Raw genomic sequence first — 14,045 nt, forward strand, 5'->3', positions numbered from 1 at the left:
ATTTAACTTGTGGTGAGTGCGATAAATACAGTGATCTTTAGTGTATAAGGCTAGATAGGTAGGGGTTCTAATCTCACTCAAGTCCACTTGGTGCATGGCTGTGTCATAGGGTGTGTGCATCTCCCTGCAAATGAACAGACATGCCCTCACAAGCTATCCACCTGCAATGGTTATACACTTTTTGTCCCTGTAACTTGCTGCTAGCTTCCACACTGCAACGGTTATACACTTTTTGGCCCTGTAACTTGCTGCTAGCTTCCACACTGCCCTCTTCTACAAGGCCTGATGATGTCAACCACCTTAAGACTAACAGCTGACAGTGTAATATCAGATGTAAGCTGTGGCACATGTAATAAGTATCATGATCTATAGTGTGTAAGACTAGATAGTTAGGGGTTTTAATCTCACTTCAACCCACTTGGTGGGTGACTGAGTCACAGTGTGTGTATGTATCTCCCTGCAAATAAACAGACATGCCTTCATGGGCTACTCACCTGCAATGGTTATACATTTTTTGGCTCTGTAACGTGCTGCTAGCTTTCACACTGCCCCTCTTCTATACAAGGCCTGATGATGTCAGCCACCTTAAGACTACCAGCTGAAAACATAATATCATATGTAAGACATGGTGCATGTGATAAGTGTAGTGATTTATAGGATTTAAGTCTAGACAGGTAGGGATTCTAATCTCACTCCAGTCCACTTGCTGCATGTGTAGATATTTGTCTGGCATAACCTTGGTAGCTCAGACATATGTAGGGTTTTGCAGTGTTTTATTTGTGGCAGGTGATTTGGCCCCACAAAAGGACTGACCACAACAAGGCCTGCATATGTCATCAAGCATATGTCTTAAAATGATAGTACTAGCAGACATGAGGTTTGTTGTGTACAATACGTAATGTGATCTGTAGTATGTACCATTACATAGGTAAGTGTGCACGCCTACATACAGCCAAGCTGCACTACATGTGTGTCTTGGCATGTCCTGTATGCACTGATTGGGAGGGGTGCTAGCCTCAATTTAGTCATGTGTTTATGTGAGCCTGTTAGAGCATTTTACAACATTTCATGTAACCATGGGATGTATGGATTGAACACAAAGAGTACCGTAGCCTTTGACTGTCACTGGTCATAAAGATGTGGATGGGTTCACTGTTGCACAACCAATACCGACAGGTTTGGGATGTACATCCCAGACTGGCACTGGTATACTGAATGTGGCAGCCATCACGGCTGTCATTGTTTGCAACGGCACCCTTGCCATGTCACTACACAGGCATATTGTATAATTGTAGCAGTGACACAGGTTTCAAGGTACACTGATACACATTGTACAGAACATGTCCTGTGGAGTCCATGTCGGGACTGTACATGTGTAGTCTGTCTCCAAAATGCTTTGAGAGGATGTGTATGACTCCATACAGGGAGGTGTCAGTTCCCACTGTGTACCTCCCGTGTATCCATAGCAGGACTAACATGTGTCACCTGTGCTACACACCAGCATCAGTGGGGTATGCATAGTGCATGCTGGTGAGACAGGTATGTGCCACAGGGAGTACACCCTACATGAAACAGGGCCCCCATGCATGTCACACAGACATCTGGTGTGACAGAGATCATGTGCAAGTTACACATTGGGATGCTGAACACAACAATTATAACTGTTCCCGGGCAACTGTTGGTACTGAACATAGGATATATGTAGATGCATCATGTCCATCAGAATCTTGGTGGCACATATGAAGGCTAGTCTACCTTCTCACAGATTAGGGATGCATAAGTATGCTGAATGCCAACATTGTCCTTGTTAGCCTCTTATACAAATATGAACCTATGGAGCCATGTAGTTATAGTGCTGTACCTTGCTGATGACATATGTCCTCTGTGCTGAGATTTTATCCTGTGCTGCTTTATTTCCACTGTGTATCCATAGGTTATCCCAACAGACTCCTGTAACAGAAACATAAACAGACCAGTGACACACCTGTCATTTTATAATTAAACAGCCAATTCAGCAGCATGCAACATAAGGACAACATAAGATACACAAATGTATGTGGCATACATGTGACAAATGCCAGCATACAGTATCTCTCGTTAACCCCTACAAGTGGGCATGGTGAACCAACAGTGCATTACACAAGTACATGTTAAGTAATGGATTCATCCTGTGCATTAGACACATAGCTGCATTTCCCTGCATCGATATCAAGGATGACAGGGATGTTGCACAGGTTTCATCACTTGCACAGGGTGTTGTGTGGGGATGCAGGAGACCTAATTGTAGACAGCATGATTGTGAGTCAGGGGGAAGCATGTAAAATGGACCATGGAGAGGTGATGTGTGTGTGTCTGTAGGTGACCTGGATATGACAGTGGTGTGTGAGTGTGTGCATGTACACAGTCAAACTCAGTGTTAGCCCTACACATGTGTATGTTGGACAGCTGTGGATGGTACATGGTAGGGTTGACAGTTGACAGTCTATGGCCCCGAACATGGGAACTGGCTCTGCCAGGAGTTGCACTGGCACCTTCATGCCCAAGTTCAGAAGCAGTGCTAGTACCTGACGGTGACTGCTGTCTGCTGGGACCATGTCCCCCATGGGACCACCCAGGACCACAGTCCCGTGGCCTACCATGTTGTGGTGTGGACAGCATACTCCCCTGTGTAGCAGTGGATGTATTGCCATTATGGGAGGGTGATTGTGAGTGGCCACGTGGACAGTCAGCAGATGGTGTTGCTGCCCTATGTCCATAGGTCTGATGCTCACCTCCAACCACACATTCCAGCACAGACAATGTGTGGTCTGAGACAGACACTCTCTTAGCCCACTGTCTGTCCACTGCATCAGTCAACCGATCAAGGGTGTCCCAATTGCAGTGGAGGTTGTCATGGATGTCAGACTGTGTGGCATCCATAACCCTAAGCATACACCTGGTGTTCCATTCAGAACATGCCTGTGCCTCCATGATGGTCTGAACATGTGCCTGGTGACCCCATGATTTGACACCTGCAACAGGTGGTGGACAGATAGCAGGCCTCCTACAAGCACCCCTGTCAATCCACCTGTGTGGGACCTCGCCAACTGTCTGGTTATGGCCAGTGTCTACACTCACTGGGCTGTTGTTCCCACACTTTCCTGTTCAATGGCTCCACCCTCTGACAGTCCAGTATCTGTGGCCTCTGGGGATGGGGTATGTGTGGACATACAGACTGTGTGCCATGACAGTGGGGGGAGAAGAGTGATGTCTACCTCTGGGGAAGATTCAGCCCTCAACACCCCCACCTGTGCCTCACTGTGGCCACCATCATCATCAGTGGCTGGGGAGACAGTGACATCAGGTTGTGTAGGGGACAAGCTCCAACCTCAATGGTCACCTGCAATAAGAATGAATAAATCTGTACATTAATACCTGCACTATTGTGTATGAAAAGCATCCAAGACTCCTAACAGCAAAGATCCACTACTACATTAGCAGTCAAACAATTTCCTTTTCTGCTTTCATCCACAAAGCACTACCTCAGAACACAATTCAAATTCAAATCAGGAGTTTTATAACCATCACTTGAAGAAAATTAAGTCAAACATGACCACTAATATTTATCTTTTAGTTACCCAGTATGACACTATAATTGAAAAAAACAACAAATAAACCCAGTACAACTCTCTTCACAATTATATGGAAATACACATTTCGCTGCCCAATGTATTTGCCTTCACCCTGTTGTATTTAGAGGCATTTTAGATTCCTTGCCTCATTTAAACCAGTAGCCTTATCTGCTCTTACCTTTAACTGCCAAAGTGTATCTGTTTGTTGAACTACACTCCTGTGACTACCCCCCTTTCGAAACCTTAGGTACCTCTTCCAGACTAGCATTTAAAAACATCCTAAGCTGTCTACACACATAATTACATGTACATAGGGCGTTATTCCTGCCCTTAACTGTACTAGACAATAATTGTTCCTCAACAAAACAAGTGTCATACTAACCAGCGGCAGGACCTTGGCCTTCAGCAATACCTGATGGACCTGTGAAAAGTTGAGAGTGGGGTAATGTCAGTACCACTGCATGTTGCAGCACAATGAGGTAATATGTCCATATATCTCACATTTGCAGTAGCTACTCTGTTACTTGTTGTATTGGTCTCAATCTGTGTATGAGTGTATACTTGAGCTTACACTCCCCCCACATAAATGTATCTACAGCCTCTGACACACACTGCTACTGTATTACAGTGCTGATCACAGTAAGCTTATCTGCCCCCTCCTCAGCTGTGGAAACTGTGGCACCCACCTCCATGATATATGGTGTGATGGAAGCCTGGGAGCTGTTGTATGTGCTTAGGTACTCCAGGATTTCCTCGGTGGCTGAGAGTTGTTGTTCTGCTGCAAACTCTCCACCGGTGACAGCACAATCCCTGGCTAGATCCACTGCTGTAGACGTGCAGCATTAATCATATCTTCTGCCTGGTGTTGAACCTACTCGTATGTCCTGCTCTGCTGTCCCATGGCATTAACATCACAGACAAGGTCTGACCACAGTACAGCCTGCTGTTCCCTATTATGTCTCAACCCTAGAGAACAGGATGTCATGATGCTGCCTTAGTCCTTGCAAGATTATCTCATTCTCTGCACTGTGGTACATTATTTCTGAAAGACAACACAAGGGGAACACATTACAGGAGTAGATATGTAGGCATCCACTGTATACAGATACAGCAAGGACAAAATGACCAGCCCATCCACTGTTTACTCACACATGGCATAGCCCACTGTGTGAAAATATACTACATGTGTGGATACAACTGAGATAGTACAATTACCATTGTATTCTGTGTGTGCCATGACAGCTTCTGCTGTATGATCATACACCCAACACTCCAGTCCACTGTGGTGAGTCCCCTAAGGCCAACCACACAATAATATATCATAGAAGCAATATCAGAGAAATAGCAAGTGTGCTATAACAACCATTATATAGGGACAGTCCAACAACACCAGTGTGCCACACTGACAAAAGACAATGCCACCCTGATGTATTATATGTCTCCTGTAGGTGTATGTCAGCAGGATATCATTGACATGTCATTACCACAGGTCTATGACCACCATACTGCTATAATCCCTATTCCACATACCTCTATCCTCCCATCTGAATCCTGCTATACACAAAAAACAGTTACATACATGCTAGAGTTCCGTACTCTTCTGTTGAACTGTGTGCCTAGTAAAGTTTCACAAAGGTATGCTCTTTGTGAGTAAAGTCTCATACAGAATGCTTCCCCATAGCCAGCTGCCTGCCTTTTAAACATGCTCCCCATCAGCAGCTGATAACCTCTAAACCAACCTCTGGTTCTGAAGTTCTAATTGCAGCCAAAGCAGCTGAATTGCACTATCATTAGCCAATGACATGCAAGCACTGTGTAATACATAAGGCCTTCGTGTAGACCTGGGTCTCTTTCTTAGCTGTTGAGATGGACACTACTGGGCTGAGGAAACTATATCGTCACAGAGGGTAGGTCTGTAGCAGAAATGTTTACATACAGCTGTGTGTACCACAGGCTGCAGCTGCTAATGCTGCAGGTAGTAGACATAGGCAGAGAGTGTAGAGACTTTGGAGGGCAACAAGCTGTAGGTGCATCCGTGTCAGCTGTATCAGCCCTGTTGTAGAGGCAGTGCCAGGGTGAGGGTACATTTTACACTCCAATTAAGGCATGTGCTTAAGGTACGGATGTTAGGCAACTGTGTGAATAACAGAGTACTAGGTGAAATATTGTACTGCTATACGAATATGTGAAGTGTGTCCTTACCTGCAGGCTCCTGACTCCATGCACTGAAAAGCAGCTGTTTAATTTGCAATGCTTTGTGTGGATAAACAGAGTATTAGTGATCCATTAATTGCTGTCTTCACAATAATGTAATTGGAATACAGCACAACACTGGGTTTGACTCTAGGACTGTCTGTGGCAAAATGCACTGTATGCAAGTCATTTAGCTACTGAATCACTGCAGCAGCAGGTGTTCTTGAAAGATATATGTGCACACATACAAGCTGTGACAAAAATTATGTGCATCCATCAATATGTCCATGGCTTTATATGGATGTATTTCTGCACTAGAGTCCCAGCTGAACATTTATTTTGCCGTGAATGCCTTAGCAGGTGACTTTCTACATGTTGCTGATAAATGGGCACATTTACCTCCTGTCACAGGCCTCAGTTACATCCATTATCATGTGTTTGACTGTCTAGTAGTGTACTATTGCACCAGAATCCAAGGTACACTAAATTTTTTCCATTACTGTTAATTCTAGTTTGAGCGGCGCAGTGTGCATCTCCACTGAAACAGGCCTAATGACTGCAAATGGCAATAAGTATGCTTTGTTTAAACTACTTGTTTAAATTAAGAGTTGCGTGGAGTGGTGGGTTAATGCAGTGTGCTGCAGGTGTGATGGGCTTTGTGTTCAAAACAAGGCAGAGGTGTTTATTTTGCACATGCGACTTACAAGGTTAAACACACATATACTCATTATAGCTCTATTTAACTGAGCTAAGCGAAGCTGCTCAATGCGGCGTGACATGCAGCTATGCGCTATTAAAATAATGAAAAGAAAAAAGGGAGATAGGAAAGTGGTGAAATGGGGACAAGCAGGGGTGAAAACATATTGAAAAGTAGGGACAGTTGTGCAGGAAGGGTGTAGGAATGAACCATAGCTATCCATTTCTTCTAAAGCAACAACTGTGCACTTTGACAGATTTGTACATGAATTTGGATTGGCAAACCCCAGTGGAGGGGTGAGGACAACATAACTGCATAGTCAAACCAATTGGACTGACTTACGTGTGTCCAGTGGACATGAGTGCAAAATGGAGAGCTATGTATGGGACAATATTTGTTTTTTGGGACTTTTTTTTTAAGGTGAGAGTGGAATGTTGGGGAAGGGACATAGGTACATGTGGTGGAGGTAGGTTGGGTAGGTGAGGATGCATTTGCAAATAGACAGGACAGGAAAGGCAGCAGACAGGGGCAGTGTGTGACACATGAGGGGGTGAACTCCTTTGACGGAGAGGGTGTTGTGGAATCCATGTCCTATGTGCCTCCAGACGGCAGCAGCCTGACTCATGTCCCACCCATGGGACTGTTGGCACTGCTCCTTCAGTGCCCAGAGGATGGCTGTGCTGGAGGCTGGGCACCAGGGTGACACTGCCCCACCAGATCTGCCAGCATGCCTTCAATCTTGTGCAGGTATTGGTCATAGCCATGGTAGACTATCCTACGCACCACAGCCAGTAGCTCATCATGGGTGACCACTCTCACTCTGCCATCACTCTCAGAGAGGGACTATGCCCTATCCCCTGGGGCAGTACTACCCAATGTCACACGTAGTGCATGGGCAGCAGAGGGAGCACCACTTGTCTAGGTCCCAGATGTGCTGGGACCCGGTGCCACAGCTGGTTGAGACAAGTTAGGGGGATCAACCAGCCTACCTTGACATGTTGTGGTACATGAGGTAAAGCAATATTTTATGGTTAGTAACAACCAAACCATTGTTAGTATTAACTGAATGGAACATCATATTTATTAATCCAAATGCATATTAATGTATATTATGTGTAACACAACATAATGTAACATAACAGTCAGTATGGTAACCGCATGTTAGTGTGAAGTAAACTATACGGCCAACAACTTAGTTTAACAAAATGTGTCAATACTGAATCATAATAAAACATAATAATCAACCACATTTTCCAAAATATAGTTAATTTAACAAAATATGTTAATATTAAATCATAATAATACATTGCAATAATGAATAAATTAAGATAAAGGGTGGTGAGAGAGAGAAAAAAAACATTCCATTAGTGAGATTGCAGATGATATCCCTGACATACTGGTCATACATACTTTTACAGATGTGTACTGACAGTTGTGATTACAGTGACTGCAATTCTCCTATAGCTCTTATAGCATGTACATACCTCTCAGACTGATAATATGAGACAATAAGTGGCAAGCTCTTACAAATGCGGGTACAAAACTACTCTGAACGGTTTCACATAATGTGGACTTATATAACTACCAGGGTGTTCTGTAAATGGATTTAGTAATACATTGCATTCCAGGTAATAATCTATCTAGAAAACATGTGACAGACAGATTAGTCAGTTCTAATTACATTACAAGAAATAGAGACACTTGAGAGGCAAGTTTGTGTGCAGTAGTTAAACTAGACAGCTATTGTGGCTTAGTTGGCAAGCATGGGAGTAGAACCCACTAGCTGTGACTGCAGGGGACATCTGCAATTACTTTAATAAGTGACTGCAGCAGCATAGTATGGACAAGCAAGACATACATCCATACTGGGATTACACAGTTTTATTTCTGAATCAACAATTCTGATGCACACATTCTTGCTGAGTGTAACATTGTGTGAGATCTAAACACAGTATCTGCACAAAATATGGGCTAATGCACCCATCACATTTTTGTGTTCTTGGGGTGAGAGAAATTGTGAGCATTACATGACTGATACTGAAAATGTAGTGCTACATAGCACTGGATTCGAACCCAGGACTGTGTGTGGCAAAATGTACAGTGTACAAGGAATTTAACAGCTTAAACTACTGAGGCACTGCTGTCTACAGGTTGACTGATACTTGCCTGTAGACCACCTAGAAACATACTATGATTTGTGCAATGCAAGTTACAGGACTGTCCTCTAGCTTTCTAGTAGTGTTACAGTGTTTTGCTAGACTGCAGTGCCAATAGAATGCACATGCATGGTATACAACTGTACTGCATATATTACTATTGCTTTATTTCCCTTTCAACAATACATGTGAACACATATTACTGTCATTGGTTTGCAATATCTGTGAGGATCGCATACACAATATCTGTCTGTGGAGTGGCCTACCTCACCCATATACCTTTATTACCTGATGTCTGTGGAAGACAGAGCATTGTGTGACTGGTACTGGCTTAGAAAAAGCCTTGAATAGTGCTATGACTTAAGCAATACAGTCTGCAGTCATTAGATTTGCATTCTACAGCTTTTACAGTGTTATAATTGACTGCAGCAACCTTATCTTACAGAGTCAATGCATGCAGCTCTATTGCAATGGTTATGATAAGACAATTCTGATGTAGACCATATTCCTTGATGTTACTGGTATTGTTTCTTGTTTTTATTGAACTGCAGTTGTTATTATTCATTTATTGCACTACAGCTCTAATTCCAACTTTATTGCACTACAGAGTTTATTGTATATACTTTATTATATTTAATGCTTTACTCTTTCTTGCTTATTGCACTACAGTTGGCATAATACATCCATACTCAACATGCTTAAGGTGCAACCTGGCCAGGGACCCAGCATGAGACTTGACATTGTGAGCCCCTTCAGCTGCAGCTGTTGGGACAGAAGCACACTATTATGCATACAAGTTTTGCAGGCAGTCAGAGTAGATATTGGAAAAACAGAGGAAAAGTACCTACATACTTGTGGAGCTTTCTCTGCCTTAACTTCTTGGACCCAGGAGTCCAAGGTTCCCCTCTTTCATCTTTTGAGGTCATCATGGTGGTGAGAGCACTGCTGTCCCATGTGGGGATACCAGTAACACCGGTGAGTTCTCTGGCCAGCCAGTCCCAGGCCTCCACCTTACACTCTGAGCCCTGGAAACCACCTTGCAGCAGCCTATCATCCTGGTATTTCACAAAGAGCCCAACCATGACTCTGGACTCATGAATGCCCCACTGCTGATCCCAAAAGTGGACACCTTCTCCAACACCACCAGTTATATTGACAGATGATAGAACTCCAATAGAATTCCCGCCTAGTGCACTATATATATATATATATATATATATATATATATATATATATATATATATATATATATATATAGGCTGTTTTCTCACCCTTACACATCATTGAGCAACATTCAAAAAAGTGCTGCATTGCTTAGCAGTGTGCAAACCAGCCAAGCAGAGCTGAGCAGCATGCAAACAGGCACAATCATGGTTTTAGTGATGCTGAGCACTGCGTAAACTTTGGCAGCCATTAACATGTTTATATGGTGCTTAGCAGGTTTGAGCACAGTTGGGCAGAGCACAGTGGAGCCATATTTTAAAATCTTGTCCATAAGACGTGCAACAAAAATACAGACAACTTATGATTTCCATGTATTCAAACCCTAGACCTACTACACATGCAGCCATAACTCTACCCATTAAGCTACATGGCTATTAAGAAATCCAGTACACCTTTACATATACCACTGAGTTACCTGTTAGCAGTGCTGAGCACTGTGCCATGGCATGCAAACATGCTTAAAAACACCCATAAACAATTAATTACATCTGGTTAAATATTTTTAGATATCTGGAAGGTGTCTGCCATGTATGTATAAGCTCTGCTCGGGTTAGCTGCGCTCCACGCTGTGCAAATGCCAAATAAAAAAAAAATCACATAAATAATGTCATTATGCTTATTAATTACATCCAGTTTCTATATTTAGATATCTGGCAGGTGTCAGCTGTCTACATGTGAGCACAGCTTGGCATGGCTGCACTCCACACCATGCAAACATGCATTTAAAAAAAAAAGCAGACAACACTGATTAAGTATCCATGTTGCTCAGCACTCCCTCAGCAGCACACCATCATTAATATGCATGGCATGCTGCTGAGAGGCGGACCATGGCCGTGAACATGGATACATTCCATGTAGGCTCTACACTGTACCTACATGGAATTTATTAAATCCTGGGGTGTGTCTTTGGAGGCAAAGCTCTCACATACAGTCACTGATATCTCCAAATAGGTAGCCAGTAACACACGCACACACACACACACACACACACACACACACACACACACACACACACACACACACACACACACACACACACACACACACACACACGCACACTCTCTCTCTCTCTGTCTCTCAATGCACCTACTATGGATCAGATACATAATGTCATATATTCTAAGGCTCTTAAATGCAGTCTACCCAAATTTCAATTGCCTGTGAGACACTGTCCTGAGCAACCTTCCCAATACTCTGAAAAGGTAACACTCTCCATGACACATAAACCCATCCACATCTCACAATGCCTCAGCTTCTAAGCCCTTATGGAAAACTAACACAAACCCAATATATTGGTCATTGTAGACTGTACTGTGAGATACACTGATGCCTCACTCACCAGGCTGGGCGAGGAGACAGTAATGATCAGTTGCCAGAATGACCCTGACAGAGTTTATGTGAGAGTTAATGACTTGAGACTTACATCCCTGATATATGAAGAGAAACATGGTAAACTTTCAGATTATGTGTCCCTGGAAGGTATGAGACTAGCACTATGCAGCATTCTGCCTTCTCCAAGGATGATGCCACATATAAACAGAAGATGATTGACTTTAACAATTGGCTTAGTTACTTGTGTCATTTAAATGGGGTCCAAACATTTGTTGGCTTGAGAGGCATGATTGACAGGCCACACTGCTTTGCCAGGGATAGACTGCAGCTGTCACCTCCAGGCTTTTAGATATTGGCCAAAACATTACCCACCCCTATAGTGCCTTTTTTAGGCAGTATCAACCTGATAAACCTTCCAATATAGCAAATTCTATGCAAGATAAATTAAAGATCTTACTGCTCAATGCTAGGGTCTCAACAAGAAGCTTCATTCCCTAGAAGCTCTCCACATCCTTGAGGGTGATGACATCTGTGCAGTTACTGAGACATGGTTTAAAGCTGCAGAAAGCAGTGCAAGTCTATAATGCCTTCTACACATTTAGACAAGATACTGCACAAGAAGGGACAAGAGTTGAATGTGTTTCAGTCTACATAACTAAGCACATTTCAAGATCAGACAAACAATATGACATGCTTGAGCTATTCCATGCCAGCTAAATTTAGATAAAGTCCCATTCCATATCCTTGCTAGCTATTTCCCTGGACTATATGAAGAGAGATATTATAGAGCTTTCAGATTATGTATCCCAGGCAGGTATGAGGCTAGTATCCTATGACCCAGGATAACCATACCATGTACTTGAATGTATTGGAGTCACTCACCATTCATCCCAACACCATATTCATGGGTGATTTCAACTATCCCAATATAAATTGTGATAGATAAACAACCACTAACATGCAGACTCTGGGATTCATGTATTTTGTCAATGCAATCACCCTGGAACAGTTAGTCGGCACACCTACTAGAGGCCAATATCTTGGATCTGGAACTCACAAATATGAGGGAATGTTGCACCCCCAGTGTTCTAACTAATCAGGTCAGATCACAAAGCAATCACCCTTGATAAATATAAGGCCCAAAATCCCAGCAAAACCCAGAACCTTTAAGAACATTTGCAAGGTTAACTCATCATCATCAACCCCCTTTTTCCCATCTTGTATATAGTGCCATGTTAATTGTTCCCATCTCTCTCAGTTCAATGCCACACTCCTGTCTTCTTCGGCACTCGTGCCTGACTGTCACAGATTTTCTCTCAGACAATCCATCTGCATTTTTGCTGGATGTCCTTGTTTCCTCCTGCCTTCTTCTTGTCTGTCCCAAATCTTCTTCACCAGATTGTCTTATGCTTTTCTGTACATGTGCCCAAACCACCATAATCTGTTCTCTTTGATGTTTTCTGCAATTTGAGCTACTTTGGCTTCTGCTCTTATGTCCTCATTTCTTCATCTGTCCCACAGTGTGCATCCTACCCCCCCCTATCTTAGGCACATAATTTCCCTCACCTCTAGCTTCCTCAACTGCTCTGCCTTTACTGAACAGGTTTCTGTACCATATGGTAGTACTGGTCGCACCACTGTTTTATACACCTTACTTTTCAGCTTTCTTGGCATTCTTCTGTCATATACCATACCTGATACTCTATGCCAGTTAGCTGCACTGCTATGATTCTAGCTTTGACCTCTTCATTTACACTTCCCTTCTGCTTAACCTCCTCTCCCAGATACGTAAAGCTATTAATCTGTTCCACTATCTTCCCTTCTATTTAAATTCACAGCATCTTCTGATTTCCCCAATTTGCTGCCAGTACCACTGTATTATCTGTATTTAGTTTCAACCAATGTACCTTCAGTTTTGTATTCCATTCCCTTATCCTTTGCTGAAGTTCTTTCTCAGAGTCTGCCTGTAATGTCACATTGTCTGTATACAGAAAATTTGTTGATCTGTCCCCTCTGACCTGTTTGCTAATGTAGTCCATCACAGTATGAACAGTAGTGGGTTCAGAGCTGAACCCTGGTGCATACCCACTCTGACTGGGACCCATCTGTGAGACTGAATACTGGCCATACTTTAGTCATTAGGTCCTTGTGCATAGCCTGCATTAATTCTACCAATGTTTCTGGGACTTCAAACCATCGCAGTACTGTCCAAATCAGCTTTCTTGGGACCTTGTCATATGCTTTCTCCAAGTCTAGGAATGCATGGTTGGACTCTAGCTTCTTCTCAACTATCTGTCTCACTGCAAACATGGAGTCAGTTGGGCTGCATCCTGTCTGAATCTGTACTGCTCATCTCCCTTCTTACTTTCTACTACTCTGTGTATCTGTTTATCAATCTCCCTCTCTAGAACTGTCATGCAATGTGACAGGAGTTTGATAACTCTTTACTGCCCACATTTGTGGATGTCCACTTTGTTCTCATACACTGGCATGCGTATGCTTATTCTCCAGTCATCTGGGATATGCCTTTCTCTCCAAACTGCCACAAGTATCCTCAGGAGCCATGTCTCCCCTATCTCAGTCAGCATCTTTATCATATCTGCTGTGACCTCATCTGAGCCTCCTGCTTTCCCTGACTTCATTTTCCTTAGTGCTGTTCTTCTAGGTTGGGCTCCTCTTCTTCTCTCATCATAGGTTGTGTCTGGGGCAGTACAGCTTCTGTGGGGGGTTTTCTTCATTCAGAAGCTGCTAGAATTACCCCTTCCATCTGCCTTTGAAGTTCTGTGAACTGGTAAGCAGGTTATTGGTGGCATCCCTTATGAAGGGTGTCTG

Source organism: Protopterus annectens, chromosome 15.part0 (assembly GCF_019279795.1).
Source record: "Protopterus annectens isolate FY-2018-M chromosome 15.part0, PAN1.0, whole genome shotgun sequence".
Taxonomy (NCBI): domain Eukaryota; kingdom Metazoa; phylum Chordata; order Ceratodontiformes; family Protopteridae; genus Protopterus; species Protopterus annectens.